The following is a 22,591-nucleotide window of genomic DNA, read 5'->3' as shown; positions in this document are numbered from 1 at the left end:
CCATGAAACTAGCAACAAAAAGCTATAAACATAGATGAACAGATCTGCTGCTAAGGAAAAGGAGATTGAGATGCAAGTTGATCACATTGTGTAAGATCATTGTTGATCGCATTGTTTTCTCCATGGCGAGAAAATTCCTGGCACTAAAGGGCTCTTTAATTGAGCAGAGAAAGGCATTACAAGAACCAATGGCTGGATGCTAAAGCCAGACAAGTTCAAATTAGAAATAAAGGCACACATGTTTAATAGTGAGGATGATTAACCACTTGAGCCAGCTACCAAGGGAAGTGATGGATTCTCCATCTCTTCCTGTCTTCATATCAAGCCTGGATGCCTTTGTGGAAGCTATGCTTTTATCCCATTGAAGTTTTATCCAGCTGAATGAAATTCTATGGTCTGTGGTACACAGGAGGTCAGAATAGATGATCTAATAGTTCTTCTGGACTGAAAACTCTATTAATCTAAATGAAGAGGAAATATTAAATTTCTTTTAAAAGTATTGACAGAGAAGAGTGCTTTTTACCAGGACAATTATTAATAATGGAACACAGTAAGTGCATACTACATTGTGTAGAAAACAAAAGACAAGGTACATGTTCTAAATAGCTTACAACCCCCAGGCCCTACCCAAAAAGGGATGGAGGTACCAAGTACACTCAATGGAAGCTAAGGGCTATCAGCACCTTGCACATTTGGGCTCTTAATTAGAGTACATTCCAATTAAATTCTTTAATCTTAAAGCACAGGACTGGGACTCAGAAGACCTGGGTTCTATTCCCAGCTCTGTTGCTGGCCTGTTGGGTGAGTTGGGCAAATCCCTTCACCCCTCTGTGCCTCAGTTTCCCCATCTGTAAAATGGGGCTATGATACTTACTCGTTTGCAAAGCACTTGCATGTCTACTGATGAAAAAAACACTATTTAAAACAATATCTAGCTTTAACTAAAGGTTCACTTTAATAGTCCTTTGCTTCACAGATTATAACTGTAGCTCGTATTCCAAATATATTTTTTCTACCGCCACTTTTTAAAATAAAATTATTCTGTTTAAAAACAAAAAGATTGTGGTTCATAATGGGAAAAAGGTAATTATACAGAAGAATAGCTACTAAAGTGAGTAGAGAATGATTTATATTTATTGATTACAATGATTTAGCCTTTGATCAGCCTTGTGAATATATGGTTGACTAGCATTGCTGTCAGTAGCTGTTAAAGCTATGTTTTGCTAATAAAATGCTCAAGAAAAGGGGGGGAGGGTTCGCCCATGCAGTGCTAAATAGCCTTGAGGCAGACCACGAGGGAGGGAGAGCACAGGCGCGGGCTCATTGGGACACTGCTACTAAAAATCTCCGATTAGAGGTGCAGGGGCACACAGACACCTAAAGTGGAGCACCCGTAGGGACACTACTCGAAGAAGAAATGTTTGTAAATTAAACACAGCCATCTAAATCCTGCAAAATAGATATAATTTAATCCAATAGGACTGAAATAGCCTTTCCTTTGCTAACATTGGTACTTACTAGTCTAGAAGGGGGGTAGGGTTTTGTCATCTACATGGCATGCTAACATATTTTGAATTTTATACATTATAACTTAGTGGTCATTTCTATTGTATTGTAACCTGGACTTCAGGAAAGCAGACTTCGACTCCCTCAGGGAACGGATGGCCAGGATCCCCTGGGGGACTAACTTGAAGGGGAAAGGAGTCCAGGAGAGCTGGCTGTATTTCAAGGAATCCCTGTTGAGGTTACAGGGACAAACCATCCCGATGAGTCGAAAGAATAGTAAATATGGCAGGCGACCAACTTGGCTTAATGGTGAAATCCTAGCGGATCTTAAACATAAAAAAGAAGCTTACAAGAAGTGGAAGGTTGGACATATGACCAGGGAAGAGTATAAAAATATTGCTCGGGCATGTAGGAATGTTATCAGGAGGGCCAAATCGCACCTGGAGCTGCAGCTAGCCAGAGATGTCAAGAGTAACAAGAAGGGTTTCTTCAGGTATGTTGGCAACAAGAAGAAAGCCAAGGAATGTGTGGGCCCCTTACTGAATGAGGGAGGCAACCTAGTGACAGAGGATGTGGAAAAAGCTAATGTACTCAATGCTTTTTTTGCCTCTGTTTTCACTAACAAGGTCAGCTCCCAGACTGCTGCGCTGGGCATCACAAAATGCGGAAGAGATGGCCAGCCCTCTGTGGAGATAGAGGCGGTTAGGGACTATTTAGAAAAGCTGGACGTGCACAAGTCCATGGGGCCGGACGAGTTGCATCCGAGAGTGCTGAAGGAATTGGCGGCTGTGATTGCAGAGCCACTGGCCATTATCTTTGAAAACTCGTGGCGAACCGGGGAAGTCCCGGATGACTGGAAAAAGGCTAATGTAGTGCCAATCTTTAAAAAAGGGAAGAAGGAAGATCCTGGGAACTACAGGCCAGTCAGCCTCACCTCAGTCCCTGGAAAAATCATGGAGCAGGTCCTCAAAGAATCAATCCTGAAGCACTTGCATGAGAGGAAAGTGATCAGGAACAGCCAGCATGGATTCACCAAGGGAAGGTCATGCCTGACTAATCTAATCGCCTTTTATGATGAGATTACTGGTTCTGTGGATGAAGGGAAAGCAGTGGATGTATTGTTTCTTGACTTTAGCAAAGCTTTTGACACGGTCTCCCATAGTATTCTTGTCAGCAAGTTAAGGAAGTATGGGCTGGATGAATGCACTATAAGGTGGGTAGAAAGCTGGCTAAATTGTCGGGCTCAAGTATTGTCCGGTATCAAGTGGAGTGCCCCAAGGGTCGGTCCTGGGGCCGGTTTTATTCAATATCTTCATAAATGATCTGGAGGATGGTGTGGATTGCACTCTCAGCAAATTTGCGGATGATACTAAACTGGGAGGAGTGGTAGATACGCTGGAGGGGAGGGATAGGATACAGAAGGACCTAGACCAATTGGAAGATTGGGCCAAAAGGAATCTGATGAGGTTCAATAAGGATAAGTGCAGGGTCCTGCACTTAGGACGGAAGAACCCAATGCACAGCTACAGACTAGGGACCGAATGGCTAGGCAGCAGTTCTGCAGAAAAGGACCTAGGGGTGACAGTGGACGAGAAGCTGGATATGAGTCAGCAGTGTGCCCTTGTTGCCAAGAAGGCCAATGGCATTTTGGGATGTATAAGTAGGGGCATAGCGAGCAGATCGAGGGACGTGATCGTTCCCCTCTATTCGACATTGGTGAGGCCTCATCTGGAGTACTGTGTCCAGTTTTGGGCCCCACACTTCAAGAAGGATGTGGATAAATTGGAGAGAGTCCAGCGAAGGGCAACAAAAATGATTAGGGGACTGGAACACATGAGTTATGAGGAGAGGCTGAGGGAGCTGGGATTGTTTAGCCTGCAGAAGAGAAGAATGAGGGGGGATTTGATAGCTGCTTTCAACTACCTGAAAGGGGGTTCCAAAGAGGATGGCTCTAGACTGTTCTCAATGGTAGCAGATGACAGAACGAGGAGTAATGGTCTCAAGTTGCAGTGGGGGAGGTTTAGATTGGATATTAGGAAAAACTTTTTCACTAAGAGGGTGGTGAAACACTGGAATGCCTTACCTAGGGAGGTGGTAGAATCTCCTTCCTTAGAGGTTTTTAAGGTCAGGCTTGACAAAGCCCTGGCTGGGATGATTTAACTGGGAATTGGTCCTGCTTTGAGCAGGGGGTTGGACTAGATGACCTTCTGGGGTCCCTTCCAACCCTGATATTCTATGATTCTATGATTCTATGATTCTAACCTACTTTAAAAAAATCACCATGTATAAAAATTAGCAGTTGAATTCCAGTTATTTCTGGGAAATACCTAGATACTTTCTAGAAAACCACATTAAAGAAAATGTGTTTAAAAATCAATATTCAACATTTGACTGTTATTTTGTAAGTATTCTTCCTGGGAGAATTCCCACAGAATTTTCATTAGCCAACAAGGGATTCCTGCCACTGGAGTGTTATTTATTAGAGTTGTTATAAAAGTAGAGAATCTTCAAAATCCTACCGATCTTAGCAGTTGTTTCTACAGAACAGATGGTCTATTGTTGATTCTAGGTTCCCCTGACTTTCTAATTGCTAATGTACACGTTAGTACTAATTATACAGAAATGGCAGCCTCTGTAGTGTAATAAGTGGGTCAAGGCTGCTTCATAGACCTCAATGTTTTGACTCTTATAGCGATTGCTTTATGAATCAGCCACCAGCCATAGCATAGATTTATGCTAGATTTACATTCAGTATAGTATGTGTAAATCAGTTTCTTTCTACCAACGTATAAGGAAGCAAGAAGAGTGTATGGGCATTCAGTCTCAAGATGGAGGCGGCCAGAAGATTTGGGTTTAGATGGGTTATGAGCTGGGACCTGTAGGGTCCATTTGTAGGAGATGGCAACCTGACGTTGATGGCAAACCTGATGGCAAACCTGATGGCAACCTGGAATGCGGTGTTCCACGGAGAATTGCAATATAGTTCCCAGCTGCTCCATGGGATCCTTGGTGCATTAGCCACCTGCAACCATAGTAGATTTGTACGTCTACTCCTGCTGTGCTCTTCGGGAGAGACTCTGACCCCTACACCCACCCCCATTTTCTCAGAATACCCAGACGAGGAGGCAATGGCTTGATGACTCTACCCAAAGTACTGAGAGATGAGGATAGGGGTGTAGGCAACCTGGCACTTACGAAGGACAGATAGGGTAAGTAGAGGAAACTGGACCAGACAAAACCTTTTGTGGATCTGGGCTGGCTTTCATGAGTAGAGCTAGCACCTGATTTCACAAGTGGTCAACCGTCCAAATAGCATTACTGTAACAACATAAACAGGCACCAGCAGGAGAAAAGCAATGCTTGCTCAGTTACATAAACATTTCCATTTGTGGTCAAAAAGCTAGTCCTCATTCAAAAAGTGTGTTTATGAAAGCATTTCAGCTAACACTACGTACATGTGTGGATCCAGTTTTGACTTCACAGCCCCTCCATGTTCAAGCATGTTTGATCTAGGGTTTGCTTTTGAACCCGCTTCTACCTAGGAGACTTGTTTTGGAAACACAATACCTCCACTGAAGTCAACTGGGCTCTGAATGGAGTTAATTGCAGACCAAGTCTGGAGATGGTTAGTTCCCAGAAGGTTATTTTTTTGTTTCATTCAATCACATTAATGTGAGTTTCAAAAGGGGAGAAGTTATTTGGACACCAGGGAAAAAATCAAGTGGTGCTAAGAGCAAAAAGCTATGAGCAGTTGAAACTCTGGTACCATAACTGATGAGTAGGTTACCAGAAGTACTAGTGTGACTGAAACTTAGCACATAAGTCACATTTGGCATTATGTTACAGTATTCTAAAAAATAGTGCAAACTGATTCACCAACACTGTGCTGATGCCAAATCCTCTTGGAAGGACCACCATTTGCCACTGTGACAGACTGGCATTTCTGGGTTAAAGGAAAGTTACAAAACCTTAGAACTATGCTACATATTCAAGCATAGTCTATAAATTAACTATTTAAATATCCACCAACAGCTTTCAGAACAGGCTGTGCTCCTGATACTCGAGCAAGAGTGGCAAGTGGGAGGAGCCATTGCTCTGTTCTGTCTCCCCACCACAAATTGGCCAGTGGATCTGGCTGGACATGGAGCGGGAGTAGGCTAACCTCTCCCCACCCCCCCAAGAAGGGGTATAGTAAATTGTTCCCCTCCCCTCTGTGCACAAGGGGTACTAGAAAGATTGTGCCTATTTAAGGCAGAATTACTTTCCAGGACTCTTCCTAGGTTGGGAGGTCTGCTAGGTGGTGCCCCATGCTCAGAAATGAAACTAAAGACCCTAAAGTAGGAAGGGGATTATTGAGGGTAGTACGCAGGACAATTAGCATGGATGGGATGAAATTAAGAAAAGGGAAACCATATAATCTGAATATCTGGAAAAGACTTTCTGAAGTGAGAGCTCTTAAGCTAGGAAACCATCTCCCCAGGAAAGCAATGCAAATCCCATCCCCCCTGGCATTTATATACCTAAACTGGAAGGGACATCAGAAATTAGAGAGAAATAATCCTGTATTAGCAGGGAGGTAGAATGGATCCACTGGATCGACTCCATTTCTAATATCTTCTGTGATTCATCCAAACCTAAGTCTATCATATGAAAAGCTACTGTAATTCAGACTCCTCATTTGCTTTTGTCTCCTATTATACAGCAGCCCTTGTCAAAGTGTATAAAATGAGAACACTACAAATGCGTAAGGATGTACCCTGAGGTTAAAAAAATAAACCTCACAGCTTCTCAGAGCAAGTCAGATTAATCACAGCTAATAATTACAATACTAAGTGATTATACTTATGCCACCATATTATCACATTAAACTCACAAGCAGTTGCTTTTAGATAGGGCTGGGAAAGTAGTTCAATGCAAAATTCATGAGGCACGATAAAATTACCTTATATGGTAGAGGCCTCAGAACGAGTCCCTTGTACTGTTCGGGTACAGTGTCTCTCCTCAAACACGCAAAGTATCACAAAGAAGAGAGATGTGTGAAATACTTAATGAGGAAAGCAGAAAAAATATAAGTCTTCTCCAGTTTAATGAGACGTGTAACATGTTACAGAGTAACAGGAGTCAGAGCATTGATCAAATTGACAACTAGGGTATATAAGAATGGGACAAATTAATCCGCGCTGCAAGTCCATTGAAGTCACTCTACTGAAGCATATACTCTCCTATTCCCAATGTCTTAATTAATAGTTCAAGACTTTTGGTGTATGTCAATATTTAAGTGAAAAATGCATGACAGCGAGGCCTGGTTGACCATGGAGAACCTGAAGAAAATATAGGATTTGTATAATCTTAAACAAAGACTTTCAAACTTTGTATCCATTAAACCCACTGTAATTTGAGTCAGGACCCACCATTTGTTAATCTAATCTCTGTTCTCCAAAAGGGTGATGCTAAAAGCAGATGGGTCAGTTTTCCAGATAGTACGAGCTCAAAGGGGAACTAGGGAACCTTCAGCTAGATTTATTCTGTTCAGACGTTAGCATGGAAGCCAGTTTTTTCCATTTATCTTATTATTTTTATTCTCCACAGTCTCTCCCACTTTACAAAACAATAAATGGCCAGATTCTCAGCTGGTGTAAATGATCAGTGGACCCATGCCAATTTACACTAGCTGAGGATCTAAGCCAGAAACTGAAGACATCAAGTCATAAAAAGAGAATGGAAGAATTGAAATCCACATGCCGCAGAAAAGGGTCTCTTTTCTTGGTTGCTGACCCCTATGAAAAAGATACGTTTTATTGAACTCCATGAGCATGGTATAAACAGCTGATATTTTAAGAAGCACCTGAATGATGATCTGTAAATGTATTGTGTGCGCGCACCAATTAAACATTCTAAATTCCTATCCAGATTATTGTCACCTATTTAATGGCTCATTGCTTTTAGGAGCCATACCCATTATCTCTTTCATTTTCATTACAGTAATGGCTAGCCAGAACTGCGTCCCCTGCCCCCAAGAGATAACAGTCTGCAATGTGATTTTAATATATCTATGCATTCTATAGCTGTGCTTTTAGGAGAGAGGCAGGTTGGCAACCTTCCTGCTACCTCGCATAGGATTACCTTTGGCCTATTTGGTTCTGACTTCAAAGCAAACCAGGGTAGAGTGCTCTGGATATGATAAAGCAGAATACTAATACAGTATCCTGAAGGCACCCTTATAAGGACAGGGTAGGACCATTACCCAATGAGGGGGGCGGGGGGAAATAACAGAAAATGTGGAAGTGGCAGAGTGCTTAATGACTTCTTAGTTTCGGTTTTCACCAAAAAGTTTGGTGGTGATTGGACGTCTAACATAGTGAATGACAGTGAAAATGAGGTAGGATCAGAGGCTAAAATAGGAATAAAACAAGTTAAAAATTACTCAGACAAATTAGATGTCTTCAGGTCACCAGGGCCTGATGAAAGGCTTCCTAGAATATTCAAGGATGCTGACTGAGGAGATATCTGAGCCACTAGCGATTATCTTTGAAAAGTCATGGAAGACGGGAGAGATTCCAGAAGACTGGAAAAGGGCAAAGATAGTGCCAATCTATAAAAAGGGAAATAAGGACAACCTGAGGAATTACAGAGAAGTCAGCTTATCTTCTGTACCCGGAAAGATAATGGAGCAAATAATTAAGCAGTCAATTTGCAAACATCTAGAAGATAATAAGGTGATAAGTAACAGTCAGCATGGATTTGCAAAAACAAATCATGTCAAACCAACTTGATAGCTTTCTTTGACAGGGTAACAAGCCTTGTGGATGGGGGAAGCGGTAGACATGGTACATTTTGACACTGTCTCGCATGATCTTCTCATAAATAAACTAGGGAAATACAGCCTAGATGGAGCTACTATAAGGTGGGTGCAAAACTGGTTGGAAAACCATTCCCAGAGAATAGTTATCAGTGGTTCACAGTCCTGCTGGAAGGGCATAACAAGTGGGGTCCCACAGGCATCAGTTCTGGGTCTGGTTCCATTCAATATCTTCATCAATGATTTAGATAATGGCATAGAGCGTACATTTATAAAGTTTGCGGACGATACCAAGCTAGGAGGGGTTGCAAGTGCTTTGGAAGATAGGATTAAAATGCAAAATGATCTGGAGAAATGATCTGAAGTAAATAGGATTAAATTCAATAGGGACAAATGTAAAGTAGTCCACTTAAGAGGGAACAATCAGTTGCACACATACAAAATGGGAAATGACTGCCTAGGAAGGAGTACTATGGAAAGGGATCTGGGGATCACAAGCTACATATGAGTCAACAGTGTAACACTGTTGTAAAAAAAGCAAACATCATTCTGGGATGTATAAGCAGGAGTATTGTAAGCCAGAAATGAGAAGTAATTCTTCCACTCTACTCTGCACTGATTAGGCCTCAACTGGAGTAGTGTGTGCAGTTCTGGGCACCACATTTCAGGAAGGATGTGGACAAATTGGAGAAAGTCCAGAGCAGAGCAACAAAAATGATTAAAGGTCCAGAAAACATGACCTATGAGGGAAGACTGAAAAAATTGTTTTTTTTTTAGTCTGGAAAAGAGAAGACTGAGAGGGGACATAACAGTTTTCAAGTACATAAAAGATGGTTACAAGGAGGAGGGAGAAATATTGTTCTTCTTAACTTCAGATGATAAGACAAGAAGCAATGAGATTAAATTGCAGCAAGGGGGGTTTAGGTTGGACATTAGGAAAAACTTCTTAACTGTCAGGGTGGTTAAGCACTGGAATAAATTGCATAGGAAGGTTGTGGAATCTCCATCATTGGAGATTTTTAAGAGCAGGTTAGACAAAACACCTGTCAAGAATGGTCTAGCTAATACTTAGTCCTGCCATGAGTGAAGGGGACTGGATGAGATGACCTCTCGAGGTCCCTTCCAGTCCTATGATTCTAGCCATGGTTCCTTTCTCCTGTGGCATTTCAACATACAAGCACCCCTTTGTCTTTAATAAGGAGCCCGTATACTTAACGCTCCAATTCTCCAGGGAGGAATCTGACATACAATATATGTAAGGATGCCTTCTGCTAGGGAAGCCCCAGACTGGAGCCATGAAGAGAAAGGAAAAGGGAAGTTGGTCATGAAGAAGGAACAGATTTCAGATGGGCCAGATTGGAGCTTGTATTTAAAAATGAAATATGAGTCCCAATTAGCTCTGTCAACCCTAAATATCAAGACCAATGCACAGTCCTTAGAGTTCTTTAGCTATAGCAGATGTAAAGCCCTTGGCTAGTTACCTTGTTTGGAAGTATTTCTCTAAAGCTTGCCAAATTCTACATTATTGGAGTAAGGGAGCATTTCAAAGCTGAGTAGGAGTCATACCCACTGGCTTACCTTGTGGGTTTCATCTGGTGATGCTCAGCCACCCAGGCCACCAGGTCTCTACCTTTCCGCAGAGCCCAGTCCCTGCTGAGGGTCTCTGCAGAAACTGCATGCCCACTACCTAAGGATCCTCAGTGCAGAGAATGATATGGGCCCTAGTTTACTGGCCACATCACCATTTGTGTTCAAGAACTATCCTTGCCACCCTCTACCATCCAGCTCTACTTAAGACCCACACTAAGGATGAAATGCACCTCTTTGTATAGGCCAGTGGTTCTCAAAGTGTGGCTTGGGACCCCATTTTAATGGGATCGCCAGGGCTGGCTTAGATTTGCTGTGGCTTGGGGCCCAAGCCAAAGCCCAAGGGATTCAGCCATGGATGTGGGGGCTTCGGTTACTGGCCCTTGGGCTTCAGCTTTGACCCCTTCCCCACCCAGGGAGTGGGGCTCAGGCTTCGACTTTGGCCCCCCTACCCTGCGCAGTGGGACTCGGGCAGGCTCAAGGTTTGGTCCCATCCCATCCCCTCAGGGTCATATAATAATTTTTGTTGTCAGAAGGGGGTCACGGTGCAATCAAGTTTGAGAACCCCTGGTATAGGTATAACACAAGGCCTATGCACCATTTCAGCCCTCAGAATAGGACTGAAATGGGACTCAAGTGGTGCACGGCTCTTGTGCTGGCCCTCTGCATAGGGATGGATGTGAAATGGTTTATCTGGTGCACTGTGGGTTGCTTGAGTCTTCTTTGAAGGAGTGAATGACACTCCATTAGTCATGATTCACTGGCTCAGCCAATTCACTATGAAGTTCTGCATTTTAAAGAACAAGTCTTGCAGAATTACCAAATAAAACTGAGATGCATGAACATCCTTTGTAAAAGAGATGTGATTTTAAGATATTGAAAAACGTGAACTTTAGGGGTGAAATCCTGATCTCATGAAATCCTGATCAATGGCAAAACTCTTGATTTCAGTGGGCCAGAATTTTATCCTCACACTTTATCGGCTGTGTTTAACCAACAAGACAAGGATAATCAAAGTCCAGCTGCTTCCATTTTAATCAATCAATTTTAGCATGCACATACTACTATAAACTTTTTTAAGGAATTGCATAAAACGTAGTTAGGCAATATTGAATCATCACCCCCAATCATGGTTTTTTGGCAGTATAAACAGAACATTGATTACATAGGATTTTAAGGAGTTCATATGTCAAAGTTCATACACAGTGTGGAATACAAAAGGGGCTTGTTTTCATACACAATCATCATTTCTTTATACGCACAGCCACTGATGCAACTGAACTGGTAGGGACAGGAATAATATTCCTAATCAATACCAAACTGAATTGGAGGAATTGATTACAATCTTAGGCAGGCTGGTACAGATCATAGGACAGAGATTAAACACTTGTGTATAAGATTTTTATTTAGCCAAAATGTTTGTTTATATACAAGAAAAATTCAACCAATTTGTTACATTGAGCTCTGTTCTATTGCTGGGAATTCATCACTTACACAGTCAAAAGCCCAACAAAAATAAATGTGTTAGCAAATGTGAGAGTGAAACCACTGCTCAAAGGCTCAGAATTTCTATCACTGAAAGCCTTAATGTTCAGTCTTTTTACAGTTTTACTCTGTTAATGGTGCATCTAGTTGCCTTCTAAACCAATGCCAGCATTTAAACCACTGAGGTTTTTTTCCAATTCACAATTGGTATTGATACAGCAGCTACCCTTAAATGTATATCTTATACCTCAACATTAAAACTAGGATCAACATTTCAATATTGTCATTGTAACAAGCATTGTTAATCTATGCCTAAACTGAACAAATGCTGCGTGATTTTATGTACGGTACGGTCGTGTGTGTGTGTGTGTGTGTGTGTGTGTGTGTGTGTGTGTGTGTGTGTGTGTGAGAGAGAGAGAGAGAGAGAGAGAGATTTCAATTACTTTTCCAGTTCTCTGCTAACTACTACTACTACAGATTTTTAAATGATGGTAAGAAAAGCATTCCAAATAGGTAATCTTAGAGAATTTGGAAGAGCTTGGTTACCCACAGAAGCGCCCTGCTCAGATTGCAATGTCGCTGGGCGGTTTTGTGCTGACTGAAGGAAAAAAAAAAAAGAGTGTATACTTAAGAAAGCCAGCATTAAAGTAAAAGACACAAACAAAAAACACAATCCAGACTTTGAGAGCGATGCCAAACATCAGATTTGGTTCCACTTTCTCAGAACTGCAAATATGATCTTACTATCAAATGAAAATGATATGTATTTTTCCTCCTTTGTGAAAAGCAGGTAAATATAATTAAAAATCTATTTGGAAACAGAATATTTCAGAGTGTTCTCCAAGAAGTCCCAGGACTGTCATTCACACACAATGGGATTTCATTAGCTCAAAATAAAATCGGAGGGTTCGGACAGTTTGTTCAAAGATGCTTCAACAATGATATAGCAGAAATAGAAGGGAGGGTCAAGATACAGCCAACAAAATGGGGCAGAAGATTATAGGGACAGATTTTATTTTAAAAACAATTAAGCTTATTGAGGAATAAGAATAAATCTGTGTTAACATAATCATTTGGTAACGTAACACACACTGATCAATAGTGATAGTTAATCACACAACTTCCGGGAGCAGCCACTATTGCTTTGGGAGGGGTTGGAGTCCCTTTCGAAACTCATTTGCCTCCTCTTATCTACTGCTTCGTCCTTCTGTTCATGGTCCAAAGCAGGGTTATGTATGAGCAAATTAATGTGCATCCAAACATTAAGAGTGCAATTTCAGAAGCCAGCTGAAAACAGTCACAAATTTTATTTTAACATCCTGTTTTTGTCTGAATTTATTTGGGGTTATACGAAGGGGTCACACTTTACATTTTGGTTCCATCGATAACTGTGTTATAAAAAGAAAAGGAGTACTTGTGGCACCTTAGAGACTAACCAATTTATTTGAGCATGAGCTTTCGTGAGCTACAGCTCACTTCATCAGATGTTTACCGTGGAAACTGCAGCAGACTTTATATACACACAGAAATTTCTGTGTGTATATAAAGTCTGCTGCAGTTTCCACGGTAAACATCTGATGAAGTGAGCTGTAGCTCACGAAAGCTCATGCTCAAATAAATTGGTTAGTCTCTAAGGTGCCACAAGTACTCCTTTTCTTTTTGCGAATACAGACTAACACGGCTGTTCCTCTGAAACCTGTGTTATAAAGGATTTGTAGATGATTAGTAGCTGTTTTAATCAATCAATTATTATAGAGTCCAACACATGAATAGTTAATTAACTTGGCTAATAATCACCTATAACATCTTCTATTGATGTGCTCAGTAAAAGATTTAAGGGTGGCAATTTTGCAACAGAAAAGCTTCAAAAACAGATACCAAGAAGAAACTGCTGAGCTTGAATTAATATGCAAACTAGATACCATTAACTTGGGTTTGAACAGAGACTGGGAATGGCTGGGTCATTACACATATTGAATCTATTTCCCTATGTTAAGTATCCTCACACCTTCTTGTCAACTGTCTAAATGGGCCATCTTGATTATCAGTACAAAAGTTTTTTTCTCCTGTTGATAATAGCTCTTCTTAATTAATTAGCCTCTTACAGTTTGTATAGCAACTTCCACCTTCTCTGTGTATATATATATAGTCTTCTTACTATATGTTCCATTCTGTGCATCCGATGAAGTGAGCTGTAGCCCAAGAAAGCTTATGCTCCAATAACTTTGTTAGTCTCTAAGGTTCCACAAGTACTCTTATTCTTTTTATTGATGTGCTTAGAACCAGCGATAACATACTATTTGTGTCTGTAATATGCTTATAATGTATATTAATCATTTACAAGTATGGTTGTCTGATCTGCATGGAACTTTCCCATGAAACCTGAAAGGAAATATAACTCTCCTAGTTCTTCACCCTAAACACTGGCCAGGTTCACCTGTTCCTTCAATCCTGGGTCAAGTTCCACACAAGACCAAGTGTACCTGTTCCATTTGCACAAACCAGGCAAAGTTAGCAGTTTCGGTTGAATTTTGATTCTAGTTCACAGGAAGACCCTATTGTCTCCCCCGTCAAAAAAAGCAGGGATGGGTAATCTCATCTGAAGCAAAAACCAAAATAAAAGGCCTGCACCTACCACCACGTGAATCGTAATAGCTGAGTTTCTCACAACACCCAGGATAGTCTATTACTGAGTGTGGGAATATTGGCATGGCCAAATGCCACTGTGGTCTTTATATTCTACCTGGAAGTATATCTCACCTTTAGACAAGCAGCTGGGAAAGAGGGAGATCAGAGACTTCTTAAGCTTAGAGGGGATCTAGTAACAGAGACCTGATAGGAAGCTGTAGGCAGACATTGATTTGGAAATTAACATGGAGGGGAAAGGGAAAGAAGAGATACCAAGAGACAGGGCTGCACGTGGAATAGGTCAAATAGGCTTTAAGATGCCATGGGGCAAAAAAACTCTGAGGTCGGCGCCAGGAGAGTTGGATGCTTTTAGGGGGATACCATAAACTGATTTGAACAAATTATTCAAGCTTTATGTTTTGTTATGAATGAATGAAAATGCAGTGTCAGGCACGTCTCAGAGACCAATGTAAATCCTGACAAGAATGAGGGAGAGACAAATGTGCTCCAAGTTTTGAATCCCCAGCTTAGTGGGGAGTTTCAGCTCATGTGTTCACTGACATTTTGTAAGAAGTGTCCATCACTACCATACCAACTCCGTTTTTTCTCACGATTCCTATTGAAAAAATTAAGCAACCGCGTAACATTTTAATGTAAAAAAAAATTACACCCTTCACCTTTTTTTACTGTTCTTTTCTCCCTTTCTTGGTTCAGGTGATTCAGCCCAGCATAGCCCTAAATCTGAAATTCTTGAGGCAGGACCTCAGCCTTCAGTGACGGACACGTGGCACTCAATTCTCATAGGACAGATTGTCATCAGCTCTTTAGTCTGTCCTCACCTCTGTCCTCTCACCACTGCCTCTTTCTGTTTCGCTCTCATTGTCTCTGTTATCTGCATTTCTCCCTCTCTTCCTAGGGCACCAAAGTATCCTGGTGTCAAGGTTAGTAAGCTATAAACAGGGAGTAAGCCTTCAAACAGAAGAGGGCTCTGCTTCTGCCTGGCTAGGGATCAGAACCTGTGCTTTCATAGATTGGTTCTTTAATTTTTCCTTTAGCCGTTAGTTTTTCTCCTTGTCATTTTGTTTGTATGACCATCCTGGCTCCTGTTATTGTAGCTTTCACACAGAAGCGGGTTCTCATCCTGTCCCTTATCCCCCATTATCCATAATTCAGAAGGCTACTAATTGTGCACAGCTCTTCTCAGTAAGTGGAATGGGCCATCTCCCTTCCCTCCCTCCCTCTGTTCCACCTCCCTTCTTCCCTCCTCAGCTCATTGGACTGCCTCCTCATCCTCCGTGCCATTTTTCACTGTATACTATTCCAAGGTCTTCCTCTTTCCCACCCCCCTGCAATCTTTCACTAGTTATCAATATGGGCTAATTGCCCGTGAAGTTACATCAATTTGTACATCAATACAAAACAAACCTGTTCCTAAGTAATGCACAGAAACACCAGCAGAGAATTTCTTTGCTGATCACTTATAGCCAGAATTCAGCCACTTTGTACTGTTTGAATGCCACAAAGTGGTTAGAGTGGCACTGACCAGTGGCCCCCACTCCACTAAAACTAGTCACCTTCTACATTTTAATGTGGTTATCCTGGTGTAACTCCAGAGATGACCAAACATACTTTTGAAAACTGAGAATATATTGCTTATGGAATACAGAGTTTCAGCCAAAGTCAATTTGTACAATCTAGTTCCTCTGGAAGTGTCTGAGTATCAAAGGGGGTTTATAAGGGAAATGTTGACAAACCCTAACTATGGCAGCATGAAAACAGCTGAGATAATGTAGTAAATTTGTTAGAAATTGTATGTGTAACCAAGTAGGTCAAGTACATAGGAGAAAAGACTTTGTTTCAAATGGCAAGTTATTTAAATTTACGATTCCTTCATGGTTTCCCGAGACTGCATAATATAGTAGTTTTCATCTCTGTGCTGTGCTTTTTTAAATCCGTAGGCAAACTCACATAATCTACTAATAATGTAAGTGAGTGTAAGCACATTGTATCAGACATGATACAATGGAGGAGTTTCTGTGGGCGCTTTTTACCAGATCTCCTTTTTAAACCGTATTATAATGGGTTAGCAATGAACCTCAAGTTTGATGCGGGCAAGTCCCTCATGGTTATGCTCCAAAGCTTTGGATAGGCTGGGATACTGTTCTCCTTTAGCACTCCTCAGCAATCCTTCTTCCTCCCCACTCTTCTTAGTGTAACCCAATTATCAGTGGTGTTATATGTTCTCCTGAGTGCCCAATCCACAGACGATACAAGTCTATTACAGCTGTAAGCTACAGTGCCTGACTTTTTTGTCCAAGCTGTGGAGACTCATGCTTTTATGTCTGGACTGAGGTTTAATCATGGATGTTGGCCAAGATGAAGGCAATCCTATAGCCTCATCTTGGATTCGAACTGCTTGGGCCTCAGGCACGGAGGACAAACTTTTTTTGTTCCGAACGGGGTATGTAACTCCCTGGTTAGTGTGTTACAGGTCCTCTCTGTGTGATTACAAAGGATATGAGCCGTTCTAGCCCCACTGAGAGCCTGGCTCTTTAGCCCAAGCTGTAGAGATGCATAATTTTAGCTCTGGAGGTCCCTGTTATGTCAGCCAAGACGGCAGCCATCACACTAGCACAATATCTTTCGGCTTTTCCCAAACCACTGTCCTCTGAATTATGACTTCCTCCTTTCACCTTCTAATTTAACCCTCGGAATACCCTCACAAAACCCCCCTCCCTAAGAGGTCCTCAATTTCCAATAGGCCCTTTGCCATTAGTAAAGAACTCTCTTTCTCTCTCCCCACCATGCCAGAGGCTCTGGCCAGCTTCCCTATTCAAATCTCATATTCAGGATTTCCCCTGATCAGAAGCAACCAAGAACTCACTGAGTTGTATGTACTGTGAACCACACAATACTCAATTAAAATTGATACTAACATGCCATCATTAGGATTCAAAGCTAACTATCAGCTGTGTTAACACTAGAACAGACCAGCAAAATATTTCTAACCAAGTTTTTTTGTGTTTTCGGTTGTTTGTTGTTGGGTTTTTTGTTGTTTTGTTTTTACACAAAGATTGCTTTTTTCTAAAAAGATTTGTGAAAAATTGTTAAGCTTGTTTTCTATTTTTTCCCTCAAAAACATCAACATGGTTAACATTTTTTACTCACTCAAAATTGGTTTTTGATGGTAATGGTGGTAATGGGGAAATATTGCTAACCATTTTGTAGCACTTTTATAATATTTCTGATAAAATAAATTGAAAATATACAAATATTTACCAACTTAATAAATTAAAATGGACGAGTCACCTCAAAATTGCTAAATTTTTCACAAAAACATGGTTTTCATTTTTCAACAAGCTCAAGTTAATGCTTCCAATGTTGAACAAATTGTGCAAGAGAAAGATGACCATAATGTACACAATCTGCCGTGAGTGGCACATCACTCTGGTATCACAAATGGGTGGACTTTGTCATGTCCTAGCTGACCACGGGATAGGTCATAGTTGATAAATTGCATTTCCCTCTCTGCCTTCCCTCATTGTCTTTTTAACATTTTTAATATTTAAATCACAAGTGCCATTAGTTGTGAGCAGAACCTTTGGAAAGGCCTCAGTTCAGTATACATGTTCAGGATGTATCCAATAACATATACCATCCTACCTAAGGACCTGATCTTGCAAACACTTATACAAATACTGAATTTATGCACAGTAAGTCCCACTTAAGTACATAATAGCACTCATGCTACTCCTGAGGGCATTCTGCACCAAAAAAATGAAAATTATGCACATAATATTTTAAAATTCTGCAAATTTTATTTGTCAAATAAATGTGGAGGCTCCAGCATAACCTTGGGGAGCACAAGCCACTATGCCCCAGGAAAATGGACTCAACAGTGAGGCTGCATCCAACCCTGACACAGTGCAAGGACTGGGCCTGCCCCAGAAACACCCCAGAGCCCTGCCCCTCCATGCCAGGTGCAGGGCAGGATCCAAGTGAAGCGGTGCTTAGTGTGTGTGTGTGTGGGGGGGTAATCCAAATGTGGGTTGAGAGAGTTCTGTGTGGGGCAATCTTGGTGTGGGCGGCTCAGTAGGGGATCTGGATGCACAGAGGCTTGTTGTGGGGTTCTGGGTGCAATGGTAATGGGACTTTGCAGGGGGGTCCAGATGAAGGTGGTTGGGGCTCAGTGGGGGAGCTGCATGTGCAGGGCTCAGTGGGAGGTCCAGATGCTGTGGGAGTGGGACTCAGTGGGTTTGGGATCCAGGTAGAGCTGGTGGGGCTTGGTGGGGTGGGGATCCAGATGCAGGTGACTCATTGGGGTCATCTAGGTGCAGGGAGAGTGGGGCTCATTGTGGGAATTCTGGATGTGAGCGGGGGTGAGGCTCGGCAGTAGGGTCTGGGTATGAGGGGGTCTGGATGCATGGGGTTTGGATGGATGGAGGAACAGCTCCCTGTACATATATCCCTCCCCCTGCAGCTGAAGAGCGATGGGTGCAGGAAACATACGGGAGGGGGAGTTTGCAGAGCTTCCTACAGCCGGGGGAGAAATCTGGATGTGGGTCTGACCCAGGCCTAGATGCCATGCAGGGGAAGAGGAAGTCCCGTCCGCTCCAGCCAGGCTGGGACTATCAGCTGAGCCTGGCACAGGAGCGGAGCCACCAGCCAGGTCTTCCCCAGTCCCACCCCTGCCCCACAGTGATTTACCTCTCTGCTGGCTGCCCTACCCAAAACATACTGCTGGGGAGGGTTGCATGAACGCTTTTGTGGCTTCCCTTTGCTTTCCCGTCAGAGTCATTTTTCTTCGGGGAAACAAACAAATCTGTGGGAGACATAAATTCTGTGCATGCGCCGTGGTGCAGAATTCCCCCAGGAGTATGATGTGCATAAAATTTGCAGCATCAGGACCACTGAGATTTGGTCAAGTTTATTTAATTTTTATTTCTGTCTTTTGCTGTGAAGAATTAACCGATTTCCTCAGTTCAGGCTTTAACTGTTTCCCCTGTCCATTGGCCATCTGCTGTAGTGCAGAAACATTTCCTACAGGGATGCATGCCTTAATGAGTTTTTGTCATCACTGTCATATCAGCTCAGCATTTTCCTGTCATCTTTCTATTCTGATAAACTGTTTCTGAATTGACAGCTGTCAAAAACATGCTTAGGTAGCAATTTAGAGGCTGCACTAACAGACCAAGGTTAAATCTTTACGCTGCATAGAAGGAAGTTAGGGGTAGATAAAAGGTTTTTGCTGGACTTTTTAAAATGAATGAAGTCTTAAAACTAACTTTGTGCATTATAAACAGAACATATAACCAGATTCTGTAATCCGGAATTCCAATTTAATGAGGTTTACATACATGGCTCTGATGCTGCAAGTTTTACTCACAAGTACTTTTATTTACTTCAACGGCACTTACCATGTGCATAAAATTCAGCATCTGTATAAGTGTTTGCAGGATCTGGGCCTCACAGAGCATGCTGTATGTTATTGGATACCTCCTGAACATGTATTTTGTATGCTGAATCAAGGCTTTCTGGTGACTCTGCTCACTAGGGCAGCATTAGGTAAATCTCTTTAATGAATAAGCATGAAACAGATGCACTACACCAGACCTAAATAAAACGGTGTACATTTCATTTCATTTTTCAATACAGAAATGAGCACTATAGACAAGTTAGTTACTCTAGATTTACACTAATTAAACAGATAGTAAAATATAATCCCATCCCTTCTTTGAGGATGTGATCTCATTCAGATGGTTTCTAGATTGAATCATATTCTGAGGGTATGTCTACAGTGCAGTCAAAGGTGTGATTGCAATTCACATAAGCACACCCTCATTAGCTTTACACTGGCTAGCATAGCTAAAAGTAGTGAAGACACAGCAGCATGGGGTGCAGTTCAGAGGCCTCCATCTGGATACGTAGTCACGTTCTTTACCCATGCCAGGGTCAGTGCCACCATGTCTTCACTCCTTTTCTAGCTACGTGAGCTAGATTGAAACTGCAATCACACCTCCAACTGCAGCATGGACATGCCTTTAGAGATGGTCCTGAGAGCTAAACATCCCTAAAGTTTGCATCAGTTCAGATCCAGTCCTGAACCTGAACTCTGTAGGGCAGAACCATCTTTCTACAGTGCCTCAGCGTTGTTTAAAAGACAGTGAATATTCCATAACAAAACCTAAAACTAGATGAAACCAAAAATGAACATGGGCCAAGTTATGGTGTCAGATGGAAACCACACCAAACTTGACTGAGTTTTCTTTTGAGATTTGAGGTTCATTCGAACATTAAGCTCATGGGCTGTGAACCTACAGGAACCAAAATAAGCAAACATGTGTCCCGATTCTAAAGGTTTTATTTACAAACAACTCTGCTGAAAACTACTTGCTTGAGTGAGAACAACTCATGTAGGCAACAGCTAGCTGCATATTTAGTCTCAACAAAAGGCTGAGTTAAGCACAGCCCAAAAGAAATACATCCATGTTATAATATAGCCCTGTCATAAATATAAAGGGAAGGGTAAACCCCTTTAAAATCCCTCCTGGCCAGGGAAAAGCTCCTCTCACCTGTAAAGGGTTAAGAAGCTAAAGGAAACCTCACTGGCACCTGACCAAAATGACCAATGAGGAGACGAGATACTTTCAAAAGCTGGGAGGAGGGAGAGAAACAAAGGGTCTGTGTGTCTGTCTATATGTTGTTTCTGCTGGGGATAGACCAGGAATGGAGTCTTAGAACTTTTAGTAAGTAATCTAGCTAGGTATGTGTTAGATTATGATTTCTTTAAATGGCGAGAAAAGAATTGTGCTGAATAGAATAACTATTTCTGTCTGTGTATCTTTTTTGTAACTTAAGGTTTTGCCTAGAGGGGTTCTCTATGTTTTGAATCTAATTACCCTGTAAGGTATCTACCATCCTGATTTTACAGGGGGGATTTCTTTATTTCTATTTACTTCTATTTCTATTAAAAGTCTTCTTGTAAGAAAACTGAATGCTTTTTCATTGTTCTCAGATCCAAGGGTTTGGGTCTGTGGTCACCTATGCAAATTGGTGAGGCTTTTTATCCAACATTTCCCTGGAAAGGGGGGGTGCAAGTGTTGGGAGGATTGTTCATTGTTCTTAAGATCCAAGGGTCTGGGTCTGTAGTCACCTAGGCAAATTGGTGAGGCTTTTTACCAAACCTTGTCCAGAAAGTGGGGTGCAAGGTTTTGGGAAGTATTTTGGGGTGAAAGACGTTTCCAAACAGCTCTTCCCCAGTAACCAGTATCTGTTTGGTGGTGGTAGCGACCAATCCAAGGACAAAGGGTGGAATATTTTGTACCTTGGGGAAGTTTTGACCTAAGCTGGTAAAGATAAGCTTAGGAGGTTTTTCATGCAGGTCCCCACATCTGTACCCTAGAGTTCAGAGTGGGGGAGGAACCTTGACAAGCCCTAATGCTCAATACTCTCAATCTATCAGCATAGTATTGTCTACGTGAGAACTTCCCTACCTTGTTTTCAAAACCACATATAATAACTTTCACTGGGAGGAAAGAATGAAATGGCAGTGGGAACAAGAGGCCAGATCATCAGCTGGTAGCCAAAAGAGCTATGCTGAGTAACACTATTTGAAAGAATGTTCAGAATCTCAAGCCCAGCTTCTCACTGAGTCACTGAAAAGAAGAGGGAAAAAGTCTCTCTGAGGAATAAAATTACCCATTTCAAGACTAAATTGATTATTTTTATTATTATGAGACAAATGTGTTTTTGGCAAGTGGTGCTATATTATGCAACTTTAAAATGCATCAGCTTGCCAGACCCAGGGAAAACAAAGTAAAACGGAGCAGCGTAAAATTAAGAATTTCAAGAAGAAAAAGCCAGTAATATCACCACATCCATCTGCATATTTCTGCATGACATTGTTGTCAAGTGACTGAGAATAAATTGTTGCCAAGCAGCCAACTTTCTGTTCATTTAAAAATGGAAGTAATTTTGGTTTGTATACACAGCTATGTTGAGTTACAAAAGCTGAAAGGTTGTTCAAAATCTGAAGCCCAACTTTATATTGGGTCACTGAGAAGAGGGGCAGTGGGAACATTGGGTAAGCTCACTGATATTTACTTTTTGGAATATAAACACTTTTTTAAACTAGAGTTTGGTAAAACAAATTGTTTTGAACTTAGAAAAAAAAATGAAGCTAACTCTATACAAGACCATTTTTAATATTCATACATATTCATTGCAAATAGCAAAGAATCTAACTGCATCTTCCCTTTTAACTATAAGCATCGTGAATGTCAATAAAGTACGTTGTCTGGGCCCTTTCTCCCTCCATGGGATACATGCATCTCCCACCAAATTCAGTAGGAGCCACATGAGTTCAGTTTAGTTTTGAATTTGACATAGAAATAACCAAAACTCAAAGTAAAACACCTAGCATTGTCAAGGTTGGTCTGAAAAAACATGCAAAAACCACCAGTATAGGTGGAATCGGAGGTCCAAATTCATAATAAAACCAGAAAAACAGGCAAGTTGTATATTTGATACAGAAAGGTTCGTAAAGCGCTGCTTAGGAAAACCCAGTGGTCTACGGGCATTTGCTCA

At 41.6% G+C, this 22,591-nt stretch overlaps 1 protein-coding gene across 6 annotated transcripts in view; it reads right to left on the bottom strand.

The window, feature by feature from the left end:
- The window catches only part of IL1RAPL2 (interleukin 1 receptor accessory protein like 2), a 550,497-nt gene that overhangs the window by 336,402 nt on the left and 191,504 nt on the right, over nt 1-22,591 (bottom strand). The window lies entirely within an intron of this gene.

The sequence above is a fragment of the Lepidochelys kempii genome, chromosome 9 (assembly GCF_965140285.1).
Source record: "Lepidochelys kempii isolate rLepKem1 chromosome 9, rLepKem1.hap1, whole genome shotgun sequence".
Taxonomy (NCBI): domain Eukaryota; kingdom Metazoa; phylum Chordata; order Testudines; family Cheloniidae; genus Lepidochelys; species Lepidochelys kempii.
This window is presented reverse-complemented; position numbering and strand designations above follow the sequence as displayed.